Source organism: Bacillus rossius, chromosome 11 (assembly GCF_032445375.1).
Source record: "Bacillus rossius redtenbacheri isolate Brsri chromosome 11, Brsri_v3, whole genome shotgun sequence".
Taxonomy (NCBI): domain Eukaryota; kingdom Metazoa; phylum Arthropoda; class Insecta; order Phasmatodea; family Bacillidae; genus Bacillus; species Bacillus rossius.
Window position 1 is genome coordinate 10,416,086 of NC_086338.1, and position 18,256 is coordinate 10,434,341.

Genomic DNA, 18,256 nt, shown 5'->3' on the forward strand with positions numbered 1-18,256 from the left:
TGCTCGTCATCCCGCTCAACAGCCGCCTGCGCGTTCCTTTGACGGCAGTCGCCGCGTTGCTGGTGCCTCTTTTGCAGACGTCTTGGCCGGTCAGTCTTCCGCCACTTCTGCTCGGCCTACTCCAGCGGCTTCTGAACCTCCGGTCACTGACATTTTCCGGGAGTTGCTGGACATGGTGCGCCACCTCGACGTCTGCTCGTGGCTGCGGCGCCTTGTCGGTCATGTGCGCCAGTTTCTCCGTGCGCCTTCCTTGTCGGCCAAGTTCGAGGTCCTGCTGCTTGCTTCTGCTGACCTGCTCTCTGGTTCTCTCGATGCTGCTGCTCGTTCTACCGACGCCACTCGCCCATGACAGACACGGTCGTCACCTGGAACGCACGGTCCTTGAGCTTACGTGCCGTCGATTTTGCTGCCCTGCTCCGCTCTCACCGCCCTGCCATTGTCGGTGTGACGGAGACCTGGCTTACTGCAGACGCTCGTTTCCAGGTCCCGGGTTATGTTGCCCATCGTGCCGACCGTGCGGACCGGCCCCGAGGTGGTGTAGCTGTCTTCGTTCGCTCCGACCTGCGCCATCACCGCCGCGCGCTTCCCCAGTTGGCGAACATGGAGGCCGTGGCCGTCAAGATCACCGGCATTGTGCAGCCCTTCACTTTCTGCTCTGCCTACTCACCTCCGCACACGGCGTTTCCGGTTCTTGCCTTTGCTGCTTTGCTCCGTCTTGACCGGCACTGCGTCGTCGCTGGTGATTTTAACTGCCGCCACGTCCACTGGGGCTGCGCTACCACCGACTATCGCGGCCGTGGCCTTTACCGGCTCGTCTGTGAAGCGGGCCTTTCTCTGTTTGCTCCGCCTTCGCCCACCTACTATCCTGCTCGGGCGACTCAGCATCCATCCGTGCTGGACTTGTTTTTGTCCTCTGGTCCGCAGCTGTCGTTTGTTGAGGCTCGCACCATCCTGGACTCGGACCACCTGCCGGTGTTTGGCGTGCTCCAGCTTCAGCCCGACTTCGGGGGTCCTCAGGAGCGCCTGGATTTTCGCCGTGCCGACTGGCCGGCGTTTCGCCGGTTCCTGGATGCTCGCCTCGACCTGACCGCAGTCCCTCGTTCGCCTGAGGCTCTGGATGCGGCCGTTTCGGACTTTGCTGCCCTCCTGACCATGTCTGCCGCCGCCCACATTCCGACCTGCCGTGTGTCTCGGGCCGGCCCTCCGCTGCCCTCAGCCATCCGCCGTCTCATCAAGTTGCGGAATCGGGCACGCGGTCGTTGGCAGCGCCACCGCACCGAACCCCTGCTCTGCGAGTTCCGCGCCCTCAAGTCTGAGGCTCGCCGTGCTGTGGCCGATTGGCACGCTCAGACCCAGTTGGCGCGCATCCAGGCTCTTTCCTTCTCTCGGGGCACTGTCTGGACCTTCCTCCGCAAACTGCGTGCATCTCGGACCACCGTTCCCCCGCTGCTGGTGGACGGCGCAACTTTGGAGGACCCGGTCGCCAAGGCGGAGGCTCTCGCCCAGGCGTTTCATCAGGCCTTCCAGCCCCACGCTGCTGCTCGCGCACCTCCGCCGTGCCCGCCTACTGACCCCGACCTGGGGGCGGAGGACCTGCTCCGTGGTGTTTCTCTTGCGACGCCCAGGGAGATACGCCGTGCTCTCGCCGGCCTCCGCTGCAGTATTGCGCCTGGCTTCGATGGCATCCAGACCCCGCTTCTCCGTGCCCTGTCGCGCAAGGGCGTTGTTTACGTCACCTACCTGGTGAATGCCATGCTGCTGCTCGGGCATTTCCCCACGCCTTGGAAGACTGCGGTGGTGGTGCCCTTTCCGCGGAGGGGCCAGTCCGCGCAGTCGGTCGCCGGCTACCGTCCCATCTCGCTGCTGCCAGCCTTGTCAAAGGTCGCCGAGAAGGTCCTGCTGTCCCGTGTGCGTCTCATTGCCGATCGCCTGGCCTTGCTTCCTCCCACACAATTTGGGTTTCGGAGGCGCCACTCGGCGCTCCACACCGTCGCCGTGGCCGTTGATGACATCCAGACGGCCTTCAACGCACAGGAGCACGCCATCTTGGTCCTACTGGATCTTTCTCGGGCCTTTGATAGCATCAGTCATCCCCTTCTCATCGCCAAACTCCGCACCTTTGGCTTCCCGGAGACTATTCTTGCCGTTCTGTCCAGCTTTCTTTCTGGCCGCACATTCCGTGTTCGTGTGGATTCTGCTCTCTCGGCTCCTTCTACTGCCGATGCTGGTACCCCTCAGGGGGCTCTCCTCAGCCCGCTGTTGTTTGCCCTCTTTGTGGCTGATCTGCCTGCCTTGCCCGCCACTCGAACGCTGCAGTACGCGGACGACACCGCTCTCATGCTGACCGGCCCCACTGCTTCCCTGCTGGGTGCTCGTGCGCAGAGCAGCCTCCGCTCCGTTGCGGCTTACCTGCAGTCCTGGGGCCTTCTTCCGAACCCTCAGAAGACGATGGCGGTCTTCTTCACCAAGCGCCGCCACCGTCCGCCTGCGCCTCTGTCTCTGATGGGCACGGTCCTTCCGTGGTCCAGCTCCGTGCGGTACCTTGGCGTCCAACTGGACTCTACGCTTACCTGGCACGAGCACATCTCCCGGATGTCTGGCCGCGCTCGTACCGCCATGCAGGCCGTTCGCCCCGTGCTCTCACCTCGCAGCACGCTCCCGCTGGAGATGCGTCTGCGTCTCTGGCAGTCGCTGGTCCTGCCGATTCTCCTCTACGGCGCGGTGGTCTGGGCCTCTGTTCCTGCTTTCACGTCTCGCCCAGTCCGCACCACCTACACCTGGTGCTTGCGGTACCTGACCGGCTCGCCCCATCGGACCGCGGTCGACACCATCTACGACCTAGCAGGGGTCGATCCGCCTGCCGTCGTCATCCGCTCTCTGGCGGTGGCCTTCTTCCGCCGTGCCGCCCGCCACATAAACCCGGTCATCCGCTCTCTGGCTGACTATGACCCGGCAGAGCCTCACCCTCATCGCCGGCTCCGGGACTACGAGTTGTTCGAGCCGCCCTAATTTTAAAGACTTGCCTGCTGTTGGCCTGATAGTAGTGTACCTTGTACTTGTGTGTATCTCTCTGTGTCAACCAGTGTAATCTATTGTCATGCTTGTACTTAAATTGTTTGCTTTTGTATCATTTTCTATTTGCTGTTTGCTACTTTGTTTGTTATTTAACTCCTGTTCTGAACTTGTATTTTATGTGCGCTAGGTTTTTTCATACTTGTGTATTTTTCCTAGTTATAAGTTGTACTTGCTGCTATGTATGTTTAATTAGTTGTTAAGTTTGTGTTTAGATTGATGTAAGCGCGCAAAAGCGCAGGGTCGCTGGGGCGCGCGGACCCATTCGACGTCGGGCATAAATGTGTACTGTGTTTGTGTCATTGTCTTGAATGTAAAAAAAAAAAAAAAAAAAAAAAAAAAACTTGCACTTCGGTTGAGCTGACCTCTGCGATTACCCCAAATGTGGGTAACTCGGGCGCGTAATTTTTGGTAGTCGGGACTGCGTTCGCGCTGTCCCGGTGAAAAAATTTCAACTTAGTAGTTGTGAAGTAGTGTTAAGAATTATGTACAGTGAAGTGTAATTTTTTTTTTTTTTCATCTGTGTATGGTATGTAATGCATTCGTAGGTCTCAAGTTTACGGTGCCTTGGCGAACAACCCCACCGTCTTGAAAGTGCGGAAGGAAGGTACGTAATTGTGCATGGTAATAGTTGAAAAAAGAAAAAAAAAATTCCCATGAACGATACTTGTCCAATTCGATTTTTCAGATTTCCCCCTCCCCGCCTCACCCCCGGGCCCAGTGGTTTAACGGTAACCGGCCCAGTGTGTAAACACTGGGCACAACAAAAAATTGTTTAAAGACTCATCAAATGTTCCCCTCCACGGAAATCTTTAGTAAAAGGCGAAAGATTTATGCGTTTGAAGGGAAACCAGAGCACGGTTGAAACTTTGAAAATCCGGACTATATAGGAAAAATGTGCGGACCACCACTAATGGTGAAAATAGCGTACGGTCGTGCAGCCTGAAGCCGCGAATCGTCCGAAAATCGCCTCGTGGGACACGGCACTCGATATTTCGTGAAACCCTAGGTATGTTGCTAATGGAAAAAAGTTCCCCTCTCGACTGTGCCGTGGTGCCCGCCTTTTTGCCGAGGCGGACGCGACGACCCGAGTGCCGCCACGCGGCAAACGGTGTAACCAAGTGCCGCCACGCGGCAAACGGGGTAACCAAATGCACGCGGCGGTCGACCGTCGCCGTGGGTACAGAAACAAAGGAAACGAGGTGCGAGTATAAACGGGCAGTTGTAGGAAGAAATTGTATTTGCATTGTTGGTGTGTACTGTCATGTAGTGTGATGAACTGGCACGGGAGTGTTATGTCTGGGGAAAGAGCTGTTTCGGAGGTAGAAGTACATAACCTCAAAACACGTTGATGAGGTGGTCCGAGCTCCAAGTGAAATAGAAAAGCGAAACACTGCGCAGCATACTTACCTGGCGTAGGGGCTACCCTGATCAAGCAGGGGGTCTCGAAACCAGGTACTTTGCGTTTTTTTTTTTAGCTTCATTTTAGTGAATTTTTATTTTTTCTCTTATGAACTTAGCTGCACATCAAGACCACTAGACTGCAAGGCGTGAGTATTGATCCTCCCCAGCACCTGGTGCTGGGAGACGGAACTACTTCGTCCCTCTCTACAGTGACCCCAGGACTCGTGAACAGTACCGCGCGCGCAGAGCACCGAGTTCCGGAACTGGCCGCCAGGTCCGCGCTAGGATCGGGCGATGACGCTCCCCCCCTCCGCTTCACCCCCGGGCCCATCGGTTTATCGGTAACCGCCGGAGTGTGTAAAACTCCGCGCGGCGACTCTCCCCCGCCCCGCCTCACCCCCGCGCCCAGTGGTTTAACGGTAACCACTGGAGTGTGTAAATTCGCGCGCGCACTTTCAGACTCAGAAATTGAACCCTTACCGCGCAGACTGAATAGGGCACGCAGTGTGGCCAGGCGAGGCAATTCGCGACGACCAGCGATAGACTATGTTACTAGGACCAGTGAGGGAAACATTTCTGACTTAGTAACCATGCCGCAGGGTAAGACCCCCGCCCCGACTCAGGTGAAAACGCCCACTAAGGCCAGCAAGCTCCCACTGCCAATGACTCCGCCGGGAACAAAGAAAGCCCCGGCAAAAATTAGTTTAAAGACATATGCAGCACAGCACGCGCTCATTGCGTCCCAACGCCTTGATAGTTTCAAGGCGCTGACCCCTGAACAACAAATGCGGGCCTTAGGCTTAGCCCCACAAACATCAAGCGAGCCACAAACCCGATCCTCGACAAACCAGGCCTCCGGTAGTACACCGTCCAAACAAATAGGCCAAATGACTTTTTATGCGGCCCCACAGCTCCCGTCCACCTCGCACGACCTGGACATGTCAGACGACGCCCGCAGCTCGATCGCGCCATCAATTCCCCTGACAAACAGGTTCGACTCTCTGTCGAACCTGGGAGATCAGGACACTGACACAGGGATGGACACAGACGATTTCCAGCCTGTCAAAACTGGCCGGAAACGAGCCCGCCACTCACGACCCGGGAGTGGGTCCCCTGCCGCCCCGAGTCAAAGCTCCGCGCAGCCAAACGCCGCCCCGTCACAGACACAGAGCGCCGCCCCAGCAGCACGCACGCCACGGACTCCGGGCATATACTGTGACGTGGAAATCTCCGCAGGGAAGCTGCGCGAGATGAAAACGCACTTCGGCGATTTCCGGGTAAAGTTGGCCGGTCGCCAGACTACTTTTTTCCCGGCATCTCGCACCCAACATGCAGCACTATTGGAACACCTGATCGCCAGCAATGCCCAGCCTTTCACCCGCCCCTTCCCGGGGGAACGAAACGGCAATGTGGTCATTTCAAACCTGCCCTCCGACATGCCCACCGAGGAAGTAAAGGCCGAGCTACAGCTGCTCGGCTTTACTGTCCGTCGTGTGCGCCAAATCGAGCGTAGGGGGAATGAGCCCCGTAAATACAGGCACTTCCACGTCACCCTGGAAGGAACAGCACAAACAGGCGACCTACTTAAGATCCGCTACTTGGGCATGTACGCGGTCAGCACAGCCAAACATAAGCCCAGAGGCCCCCAACAATGCCGCAGATGCCAGGCATACAATCATAATGCCGGGGACTGCCATAGGACACCCGCATGCTTCAAGAGCGCGGGCCAGCACTGGTCGCATGAATGCCCGGTAGACAAGTCTGTGCCCCCCACCTGCCCCAACTGTGCTGGCCCCCACCTGGGCGGAAGCGAACAGTGCCCAAAGCGTATTGCCTACCAGCAATGGCAGCATGCGCGTAATACACCGAAACGCGCGCCTGCAACAGGCTACACCCCAGTCGCAGAGCACTTCCCTGCAGCCAGCGCACAGAGGCGCCCAGCGCGAAATCTGTCAACATCGCAGCAAGCTGGCAACGCCGCGCCAGCGCAGACAGCCACCCGAGACGCGAGGGAAAGCGCGGCCCCTGCCGCCCCCCCTCCGCTACTTCACAGTTATGCGAGCCGCCTGCATCCTGCGGCCCCACCCACCCCCCAGCCCCCAGGAGGACAGGCTGGCGGGCCGAGTGACTCGTCTCCCCTGTCCTTCCTGGCAAAGGTGAGAGAACTTTTTTGTATTTTCAAAGACTTTATGCCTTTGATTAAGAGCACCTGTGCGCGCCTCAGACAGGCCACACACCCGATGCAAAAGATGGAGATCCTCCTGGAGGCAGTCTGTGTGGCCTTCAATGACAGCGCGCCTTAGGCTGGCCACATGGAACTGCAGGTCCCTGCGTCATAAGGAAGACGAAGTCCTCCACCTCCTCGTCACACTACAGACTGACATCTTACTAGTGACGGAAACCTGGCTAGACCCATCAATTCCCTTCACGATTCCAGGCTACAAAATTTACCGTCGTGATCGGCCAAACAGAGTTGGGGGCGGGGTGGCCATTGCTGTGCGCGACCACCTGCGCCACCAGAGCTGCGCCCTCCCCCCCCTCGACCACACAGAGGCGGTAGCTATCACCCTGGCAGGAGAAATAAACCCCATCACCATAGTCTGCGTGTACATTGTACCAGATCGCCGCCTCCCCCAACAGGATTTACAAGCACTCAACGCCATAGACCATAATATCATCCTGGGTGGCGACTTCAACGCCTCCCACCCCCACTGGGCCTGCCCCACTGCAAACAGGCGCGGCCCGCAACTTCGCCGTTACATAACCACTAACCACCTCACCATTCACCACCCCACTCACCCCACATATCACCCAGACGCCCGAAACAGACTTCCCCAAGTGCTGGATTTTTTCATCTGCCCCCAAACCATTCCGCTCAGCAACGTTCGCGTACACCACATGGGCACATCTGACCATTTTCCCGTCACTGGCGAGTTCGAGTGCCACCCCATCCACCAGGAAGTGAGGCCGCGGCCTGACTTCGCAAGAGCAGACTGGCGCCTCTTTAAGACCATCGTAAATGAGGGCATTGACCTATCAGCCCGGTTCCCCACACCTGCCGATGTGGACAGAGCAGTTACCGCCCTAACAGAACTTATTAGGTCCGCCAGTGAGGCCGCCATACCCACCAAGCGCCCACGAACAGAACAGGCCCGACTGCCGCCGCAGTTGGCCGCCCTGTTCTGCATCAGGAACCGGGCTAGGCGACAATGGCAGACCACTCGCCGCCCCATTTACGACGCCCTCTTCAGGGTACTCCGCCGTGTCTGCAGGCAAAAATACAGGGAGTGGCAGACCAGTGTCGAGGTCGCCAAGTTGCGCGCGATTACGCACAACCAGGACCGCGTTTGGTCCTGTGTGCGCCGCCTGCGCGATAAGCGCACAGTCATACCCCCCCTGCAGGCCGGCGGAGTGCTCCAACACTCCGCCGAAGAGAGAGCAGAGGCGATAGCCAGATGCCTAGCCGCGACGTTCACCCCGGGAAGAGGATGCGCAGAACTATCGGACTCGAGCGACAGTGACGCGGAAAATAGGTTTTCGGCGGGCAAGGTGGCACTCCCGCCGCTGCCTGTGCGGCCCGACACCCCACTCACATCACCCAGGGAACTAGGCAAGATTCTGTCTCGCCTGAAAAAGAAAACTGCCGCAGGCCCCGACAAAATCCCCAACATCGTACTAAGCAACCTCCCATTCAAAGCTACTATTCTCCTAGCCAGGGTGATGAACGCAATATTCCTGCTTGGCCACTTCCCGACCAGCTGGAAGGAAGCCACAATCATCCCGGTGCCAAAGCCAGGGAAACCCCCCGACCTCCCCAGCTCATACAGGCCGATCACGCTACTGAGCTGCATATCAAAAGTGTGCGAGAGGCTAATTTTCTACCGCCTCAGCCGACATGCTGACAGTAGGAAACTACTGCCACACCATCAATTCGGGTTCCGGCCAAAGCACTCGACGACCCACGCGATAGCCAGGGCGACGCGAATACTGGAACAGGGATTCGCAAAGAAGAAAATAGGAGGGCTGGTACTCATCGACCTGGCGCGGGCCTTCGACTCTGTGCGGCACGACTTCCTGGTGACAGAACTACTGGCCATGGAAGTCCCCACCTCCCTGTTGCGAGTGCTCCGGTCCTTCCTTGTAGGCCGGACCTTTCGCCTGCAAGTGGAGGACTCGTTGTCAGCCCCCAGGGAGATTCAGGCGGGGGTCCCCCAGGGCTCGATTCTCAGCCCCCTACTCTTCACCCTGTTTCTCCGGAACATTCCGTCGCCCTCCGGAGCCAAACTATCGCTATACGCAGACGACACTGCAATCATCTGCACCGCAAAAACTGAGCCGGAGCTGTGCCACAAACTGAGTGTCGCCTTCGGCCAGTTGAAGCGGTATTTCTTATCAAAGGGCATCTCAATCAACACAGGGAAAACACAGGCTCTTCTCTGCAGCAGAAAACGAGAAATCTATCCCGCCAATCTGCGCCTCGACAACAGTGTCATCCCGTGGCTGACAGAGGTCAAGTACCTCGGAGTCACGCTAGACACGAAACTGTCATACTCTACCCACCTAGAATCAGTGTGCGGGAGGGCTAGGGCTGTACTTTTCGCCCTAGCTAAAGTGCTTCGACCTACATCGCCCCTCGACCAAGCCACGAGGATGCTACTGTTGCGAGCATACGTTTTTTCCGTCATGACGTATGCGGCCCCGATTTGGTGCCATGCGAAGACGACCAGCCACAGACCTGTGTTTTCCCTGTACCACAGAGCCCTACGACTCGTGCTTGGCCGGGCCCGAAACACCCCCCGACTTGTCCTAGCTCGTGACGCAGGGACCTCTCCATTAACCGACATCATAATGAATAATGTACATGCCTTCACTCGCACTCTCCCCGGACACCGCAACCCACTCGTGCGCGCCCTGGGTGAGCCCATATTGAACTGTCGGGTACCCCCATTCACGACTTATCACTTGCAGGACCGCCCTCGCCGGCCCAGGTGATAGGCCCGAAACCACAGGAACGCAAACGAGTCGCCATAAACCAAGCGACGCCGTGTAAACACACTCCGAGCACAGAAACCAGCGACCACCCCCCCTCCGCCTCACCCCCGCGCCCAGTGATTTAATGGTAACTGGCCGGGTGTGTAAAAGGAGGGTTCTGGTGAAAGTGCTCAGTGCAATAGTTCGACAGTTATGTGTGCGTGTGATATCCCCCCCCCCCCGAATCACGCCCCATAACCACCCGCAATAAGTAAATTCACTCAAGTGCGCAAGAATTTACGAATAATCGTGTGCGCGAATTTTTGTACCCCCTCCCCGCCACACCCCCGCGCCCAGAGGTTTAATGGTAACCGGCCCGGTGTGTAAAACTCCGGGCCCACGTCGCCAGCGGCCTGCGCAGCGGGAATCACCCCCCGCCACCCCCCCTCACCAACCAGAAGGCCACAGGCGGAACACGAGACGGCTCTGTGCGGCTGTGTCGTGGCCCGCCAACCCCCCCCTTCCCCTCAGCGATCTCTCCATCTGTACAGCACTCTCGCCTCCCCCTTCGCTGTACAGATGGCAGCGGTGACACGAAACGGCCCCGCCGGGGTGCTGTAATCGTGGCCCGCCTACCCCCCCGCCCCCCGGCATTCCAGCGAAAAACATGGCGGAGAACCAGTTTCTCCCCCCCCCCAGGCGAGCAACGCGAGCGGAGCCAACCAGGCTCTGTGACGCGGCCCGCCAACCCTCCCCCACCCCCCTGGCGAACATCGTGACGCGGGGCCCAGCAAGGCCTCGCGCCACGGCCCACCCCTCCTCCTGTACGAGCGGCGACTGGAGAGCTTCCAGCGCCCGCCACCAGCGAGACCGCAGCGCCACCGACTGGCGCGCGGAGCACATGGCAGTGTCGTCACCACGAGATGACCGCGCACACAGCAAGCGCCACTCCTAACCCGGGAGTATAAATAATGGAAATGATACCATAATGAGGTACACCAGCAATTGGAAAGCGCCAAAATGAGGCCGACCATTCCATCCTGCATCCTCAATGCAACCCAATAAATGGCACTAGGCCAAATGCTTTCCCCCAATTGGTCACTTTTTCCCCTATAAATTGTGGGTTTTTCACGGGGTTCTCCCGTTTCCCACTTGCGCCCCCCCCCCCCCTAACTACTAATGAACCCCCGGAGCAAACCCTATTTGGCAAACAAAAGGGTCTCCGAAACTTAGCTGGTAAGTTATAAGTCGGGACTAAGAGTCTCCCGACATAATTAGGAAATCCTAGCAAATAAATAATCGAGACATCCGAGCTAGTAGCGCTTCACGCGGGCATAGCTCTTCCCATACCTTCTTGTAATACAGTCCTCACTAACATGCACAACACAAAACACCAAAAAAAAAAAAAATCCCCCAGGGTGAGGCTCTTCCCTTGCACTTCGGTTGAGCTGACCTCTGCGATTACCCCAAATGTGGGTAACTCGGGCGCGTAATTTTTGGTAGTCGGGACTGCGTTCGCGCTGTCCCGGTGAAAAAATTTCAACTTAGTAGTTGTGAAGTAGTGTTAAGAATTATGTACAGTGAAGTGTAATTTTTTTTTTTTTTTTTTCATCTGTGTATGGTATGTAATGCATTCGTAGGTCTCAAGTTTACGGTGCCTTGGCGAACAACCCCACCGTCTTGAAAGTGCGGAAGGAAGGTACGTAATTGTGCATGGTAATAGTTGAAAAAAGAAAAAAAAATTCCCATGAACGATACTTGTCCAATTCGATTTTTCAGATTTCCCCCTCCCCGCCTCACCCCCGGGCCCAGTGGTTTAACGGTAACCGGCCCAGTGTGTAAACACTGGGCACAACAAAAAATTGTTTAAAGACTCATCAAATGTTCCCCTCCACGGAAATCTTTAGTTTTTTTTTTTTTTTTTTTTTTTTTTAACAAGTGGGGCCCCTAGGGGCCCACACACAAAAACATCATTTAATACATAAAGATACATACAAGGCAGTTGACAAGAACACTGTACAGAACATAAACACAAAGATGAAGAACATGACGATGCTGGACCCCGCCAACACGGAGGTTCTTGAAGGTCCCGGCTACTTGTTGGGTGGAGGGGGGGTGAGGGACTGCTGGGGGTGAAGAGATGCTGATCCAGGAGCCGCGCAGCTGATGGAGGCCGCGCGGAGAAAACGGCGATGCTGATGACGATGGGAAGAAGACGGAGTGGCGATGTAGACGGTGAACTATGGTGGCGGGTCCGCGGAGGCTACCGGTGGACGTGGAGGTCTACGTCGTCATAAGATTTATGCGTTTGAAGGGAAACCAGAGCACGGTTGAAACTTTGAAAATCCGGACTATATAGGAAAAATGTGCGGACCACCACTAATGGTGAAAATAGCGTACGGTCGTGCAGCCTGAAGCCGCGAATCGTCCGAAAATCGCCTCGTGGGACACGGCACTCGATATTTCGTGAAACCCTAGGTATGTTGCTAATGGAAAAAAGTTCCCCTCTCGACTGTGCCGTGGTGCCCGCCTTTTTGCCGAGGCGGACGCGACGACCCGAGTGCCGCCACGCGGCAAACGGTGTAACCAAGTGCCGCCACGCGGCAAACGGGGTAACCAAATGCACGCGGCGGTCGACCGTCGCCGTGGGTACAGAAACAAAGGAAACGAGGTGCGAGTATAAACGGGCAGTTGTAGGAAGAAATTGTATTTGCATTGTTGGTGTGTACTGTCATGTAGTGTGATGAACTGGCACGGGAGTGTTATGTCTGGGGAAAGAGCTGTTTCGGAGGTAGAAGTACATAACCTCAAAACACGTTGATGAGGTGGTCCGAGCTCCAAGTGAAATAGAAAAGCGAAACACTGCGCAGCATACTTACCTGGCGTAGGGGCTACCCTGTGTGCGGGTCGTTTTGAGTGTGCTTACGCGCGTAGTTGTGCTCTTTTCGCTGAATTTCGGTTTTCCCCCCCTCCCCGCTTCACCCCCGGGTCCATCGGTTTTGCTGTAACCCCGCGAGTGTGTAAATCCCTGGTCGTGTGCGCGTGCGTCGGTGCTGCCGCCTAGCGGCGGCAGTCAGAAGCTGCTGGAGTTGCGGTGCCTGGTGCTGCTCCTGGTGGCGGGATCTACAAGCTGCTGGCCTGCGCGGGACTTCGCCGAGCGCCGCCTGGATGGTGCTGCCCCTGGTGGCGGCCTGCGGAACTCCGTGCTGCCCGCGCCCTGTGTCGTCATCGCAGGCGATCGTCTGCTGCATAATGTGAGCCCGACCCATATTTCACGCCCGATTCAGATCTGTTTCATTTCCCTTATTTTCTGGTTTATTTTTATGCTACTTGTTGTTCCACAATCTTTCCTTGCTGGTTCTATTAATTTTCTGCGCTTTCATTTACCGTTTTTGCTGTTCTTGCTTGCTGCTCCCTGCGCCGAGTCCGTGTGTCATGGCCGCCTGGTCTCTCGTTTTTGTGCATTTAATTCTGCCTGGCCGCGTTGTGCTTTTATGCTTGCGTTCATAACTGCTCCTGCACTTATTTTTTCATTTCTGTTTGCTGCGTATTTATTGCCGGCTATTCTGTGTCACGCGCGCGGTTTATTTCCATTTTCTGTGTTCGCTCATTTTTCGTTTTGCTGTTTGCGACCTCGTGGCATTTTTGTGGTCGTCCTTTCGTGTCTGTTTACTTTGTATTTTCGAGTTCTGGCCCTTCATAATTATTGCTGTCTGTTTTTGCGCTTTGGGTTAGTGTACCTTGCTGTTTTGCGTATTTTTTGTTGCCGATTTGTTTATTTAGTATTTTTGTGGTTCGTGTTTCCTGTTTGTGGCAATTGTCTCGCTGGCCATCTTGTCTTCTTCGGCTTGCCTGGTGGGTGGCCTTCGGCAGTCCAGCATACGGCCAGCACTTGTTCACGCCTGCTGTTAATGGCCGCCTTCGCGGCGAACTATCGATCTCTGTTGGCCTCATTAATTGGAGCGCGGCATACTTGCGATCATTTTCTTGCGTTTAATTTTCTGTTTGTGCGAGCAGGTTCTTTTGTGTGTTCTTTTTGCTGTCCCATTGGTTCTTTAATTTCTTCTCATTATGGCGAGTGAACCTACTTGCACGAGCATTACCTGTCCATCGGATACCGATAATTATGAACATTTTTATATCTCTGAGGGTCCTGCCCAGCCTGCGCGCACTGTGTCTCTCTCCCAGCCTTCTGTTTGTGTGGCTGTCAGCGCGGTGGCGCCTGGCTGCATTGTGTCGGCTGTGATGTCGTCGTCGCAGCCCGAGCGGACTGCGCGGCCTTTGTCCCGGCAGCTGGCGCGCGCTGATGTTTCTGGTGGCGCCGCCCCCCGGCCTGGGGCTGGGGCACGGCGCTCTCTCAGCCTTGATCGGAGGGCGGATGGCCCCCGCACTCGTACCCAGTCTTCGTACGTTGGGTCCAAGCAGTCCGGTGGGAGTGGCGTGCCGCCGCCTGTGGCGGATCCCTACGCGGCCCGGCAGCCCAGCCTGACGCCGCCAGCTGTTTCGGGGGTGGCCCAGCCCCCGGTTGAGTCGCGCCAGCTGTCTGAGGCGGCTGCTGCTGTTCCTGCTGCGGTGGGGCTGCCGGTGGTCTCCCTCCGGTGTGCCACTACCACCGCCACCACCTCCAGTGTGACGACGACCAGCCGGACAACTGCTGCTGGAGGACATGTCCTTGCTGTGCCCGACTATTCACTGCGGTATCGTGGCATGGTGGGCGATTCCGCTGCGCCTGCTGACACCGTGGTGCCTGCGGCAGCGGCTGGCGCGCCTGCGCCGCCCGTCTCGTCGGGTGCTGGGGAACCTGTGTCTGTTTATTCAGGTCCCCCATTGGTGGTGCCCCGTCCGAAGCCCCAGGTGGTGGCTCCGGGCGACCAGGAGCCGGTGCAGCTGGGCAAGAGAAAGCGCGTTGCGGCCCAGGGAGATTCTTTGCTGTCCCCTGACTCGGAGCGTGAGGAACCTGGCGGTGGTTCTGGTGGGCCTTTGCCTCCCCGGGCCATGCCGCCGCCCCGTGGGAAGCGCCCCAAGGCTGGGGGTGCCCGCGGCCGGTCTTCTCGGCTGTCGCAGACCTCCAGTGGATTGTCTACCTCTCGTGACGATCTTTCAGATATCTCGGCTGTTGCTGGCCCCAGCTCTGGCCGCCAGGCGCGTCCGCCTGTGCCCAGTGTGCCCTCGCCCCGGCCGGCGGTGTCCTCTGCTGGTGGTGCGCCGGCCCCTGCGCCGCCTCTTACTGGACGGAAGTCCTGGCCGCCTGTCATCGTGTGCCAGGGCGGTCTTTCGCCCACTGCGCTGAGAGACTTGCGGGATCTGCGGCCGCATTTCACCGCTGACTTTGAGGCCAAGAGTTTTGCTCGTACGTCCACGTTTCAGATGCGCAACAAGGCGGACTTCGAGAAGATGCGCACCATTCTGCGGGAACGTGGCATGGCGTTCCACACCTGGGCCAGTCAGGAGGACAGGAATGCTCGGGTGGTGATCCGGAACCTCCACCTGGACACCCCGGTGGAGCTCATCTCCGAGTTCCTGACGGAGCAGGGCATTGCCCACAGCAAGGTGGTGCGTATGGGCAGCAGGGGGCCCCAGCCCACGCCGTGGCCGCTCTTTCTCGTGGTGCTGGACGGCATGACGCAGAAGGCGCAGGCTCTCCAGCTGAAGCACCTGGGCCACGTTGCGGTCAAGGTGGAGCTGTACCGTGGCAGCCTCCGGGCTGTCCAATGTTATCGGTGCCAGGAGTTCGGCCATTCCAGCCACAACTGTGACAACCCTGCAGTGTGTGTGCGCTGTGGGGGGGCCCACCGGTCCACCGAATGCTCTCTTGATCCTGCCTCTCCGCCCAAGTGTGCGCTGTGTGGCCTGGATCACCCGGCCAACTTCTCAGGCTGTCCTTCTCGGTTGGCGTACGAGGAGCGTCAGGCGCGCCGCCGCAGGCCTCCAGCCCGGGGCCCTGGCGGGTTTGATGCGACCCAGGGCAGTCAGTTTCCAGGTCTGCCGGCCTCTCGTCGTGATGGAGTGGACTACGCGGGGGCGGTTGCGGGCACTTCCCGCGGCCGGCCTGCTGCTGGCGGTGCTGATGCGCCCCCCGAGGGCGGGCGCGGCCTGGCTGCTGACGTGCAGGAGATCATCCGCCTGCTGAAGGACCTGCGCCTCTCGTCCTGGTTGCAGTGCATCCGGCGCACGCTTGTTGCCCTGGCGCGTGCCCCCACTCTCCTGGAGAAGGGCGAGGTGCTGCTGTCTGCTCTGCTGCGGCTCTTCGGCGATGACGCTGCTGGGCCCGGGCAGGCTGTGCCCGCCGCTGGTGCTGCCTCTAATGACTAGCCTGCTTCTGTGGAATGCCCGGTCTGTCCGTTATCATTCCCAGGAGCTGGCCGACATCCTTCACCGCTGGACGCCCGACCTGGTGCTGCTCACCGAGACCTGGCTCAAGCCGCACTTGGCGCTTGACGTCCCGGGCTAAGTGTGCCACCGGGCTGACCGCCATGCTGGGCCGCGGGGCGGGGTTGCTGTGCTGGTGCGGTGCCACATCCCCCACTACCGCCGTGCTGTTCCTGCGCTGGCCGCGGCGGAGGCGGTGGCTGTTCGGCTGACGTCCACGCGCCCGGCCCTCACGGTGGCGGCCGTCTACCTGCAGCCTAATCGGGTGCTGCCCGCGGCGGACCTGCTGCTGCTGGCCCGGCTGGATGGTGCTGTCCTGCTTGCTGGCGATTTTAACTGCCGCCATACTCGCTGGGGCTGCGCCACCGACACCTTCCGTGGCCGCGCCCTCTTGCGGTTCACCGCAGCGTGCGACCTCACCATCCATGCGCCTCCTTCGCCTACTTACTGTCCTACCCGGGCTAACCAGCGCCCTTCTGTCCTGGATTTGTGCCTGACCACCCAACGGCTCACCGTCGTTTCCTTGGCCGTCCTCTCTGACCTCACCTCAGATCACTTACCGGTGGTCGGTGTTCTCCAGGGTCTTCAGGCTGTTGGCCCTCCTTTGCGGCGCCGCGACTACCAGCGGGCGGATTGGCCGGCGTTTCGGAGGCACCTGGATGACCAGCTGGACCTGGGGCTGACGGTGGCGACCCCCGAGGACCTGGACGACGTGGTGGAGCGGTTCGCTGCCGCCATTGGCAGTGCGGAGCGTGCGGCCATCCCGTTGCGGCCGGTGCGCCCGGGGGGCAAGCCTTTGCCACCCCCCCTGCGTGCGCTGATCCGGATGCGGAATGCGGCCCGGCGTTGCTGGCAGCGCCTGCGCCACCCCCAGGCGCTGGAGGACTACCGGTTCTTCAAGGGCCGCTGCCGCCGTGCCGTTACCGACTGGCAGGCCTCTCAGCACCTTCTGGCCCTGCAGTCTTTATCGGAGCAGACGGGCTCGGTGTGGGGCTACGTCCGGGGCCTGCGCTCCCGTGCCGCAGGTGTCCCGCCACTGCAGTCTGGTCGGCGCTTCCTGGATGACCCCCGGGCTAAAGCGGAGCTGTTGGCGGGCCACTTCGAGTCCACCTTCGTGCCGCACGCTGTCCCGGCGGCTGGGCCGACTGCTGCCGCCTTCCGGGATCTGCCGCCGCTGCCGCTCCCGGCCGCCGTGGGCTCCCTGCTGGTCACGCCTCGTGAGGTGGAGCGTGCCGTGGGCCGGCTGAAGCTGGGGAAGGCCCCTGGCCCTGATGGTGTGCGTCCCGTACTGGTGCGGTCTCTCTCCCGGAAGGCGCTCATTTACTTTACGAAGATTTGCAATTTCTGTCTTCTTCTGGCTCACTTTCCCTTGCCGTGGCGCCATGCTGTTGTTGTCCCGGTCCCGAAGACGCACCCTGCCTCTCCAGATGTTGCCCAGTACCGTCCCATCTCGTTGTTGTCCTGTCTATCCAAGGTCTTCGAGCGCATGGTCCTTGGCCGCCTGGGGCTTCATCTGGCTGTCCGTGACGCTCTCCCGGACTTCCAGTTTGGGTTCCGCCGGCACCTGTCGGCTCTCCATGCGGTTGCCTATGTGACTGACCTGATCTCTGCCGGCTTCAATCGGCGGGCGCACTCCATCCTCGTGCTGCTGGACTTGAAGCGCGCCTTCGACTCGGTGCACCATGCCGCCCTGGTGCACAAGCTGCGGCAGTCGGAGCTCAGTCCTCATCTGCTGAATCTCCTCCAGAGTTTCCTCGCTGACCGCACGTTTGCTGTCCGTGTTGATGGCGCGCTCTCCGGGATTCATCGGGTGGCTGCTGGTGTGCCGCAGGGGGCGATTCTGAGTCCCACGCTGTTCGCTGTGTTCCTGGCGGACATGGCGCCCCCCCCGGGGGCTACTTTGGCGCTCTACGCAGACGACACGGCGGTCCTGGTCTCCGGTGACGACGCGCAGGTGCTGCAGGCGCAGGCGCAGGCGGCGTTGCGTCATTTGAGCGGCTACATGGCCTCCTGGGGCATCTTGCCAAACCCCGCGAAGACCCAGGTGCTCTTCTGCACCAAGCGCCGCCGCCGGCCCCCGGCCCCCCTGGTGCTCCTGGGCGTCTTGCTGCCGTACTTGCCTGCTGTGAAGTACTTGGGGGTGTTGCTGGACGCCTCTTTCGTCTGGCAGCCCCACATCACGGCGGCAGTTCGGAAGACCCGGATTCTGCACCGGACGTTGCGGCCGGTGCTGGGGGCGCGGAGTGGCGTGCCTCAGCCGACGCGGCTGTTGGTGTACAAGACCTACATCCTGCCGGTCTTGCTGTACGCTTCGGTGGTCTGGGCGGCGCTCCCCCGGACTTGCTGGCGCCCCGTCAATTCGGTGCTGCACGCTGGCCTGCGTCTGGTGCTCGGGTACCCGCTGTGGACGCCCGTGGAGCTGTTGTACCGCCTCTCTGGT

At 59.1% G+C, this 18,256-nt stretch overlaps 2 non-coding genes across 2 annotated transcripts; one reads left to right on the forward strand and one right to left on the reverse strand.

Annotated features, from left to right (window-relative positions):
* Positions 1 to 3,811: 3,811 nt before the first annotated feature.
* LOC134537137 (U5 spliceosomal RNA) lies at positions 3,812 to 3,931 on the reverse strand. Its single transcript, XR_010075949.1, has one exon. It is a non-coding gene; the product is annotated as a U5 spliceosomal RNA (small nuclear RNA).
* A 6,884-nt stretch (positions 3,932 to 10,815) lies between these two features.
* On the forward strand, positions 10,816 to 10,976 carry LOC134537130 (U1 spliceosomal RNA). The gene has a single exon (XR_010075944.1). It is a non-coding gene; the product is annotated as a U1 spliceosomal RNA (small nuclear RNA).
* The last annotated feature ends 7,280 nt before the right edge of the window (positions 10,977 to 18,256 follow it).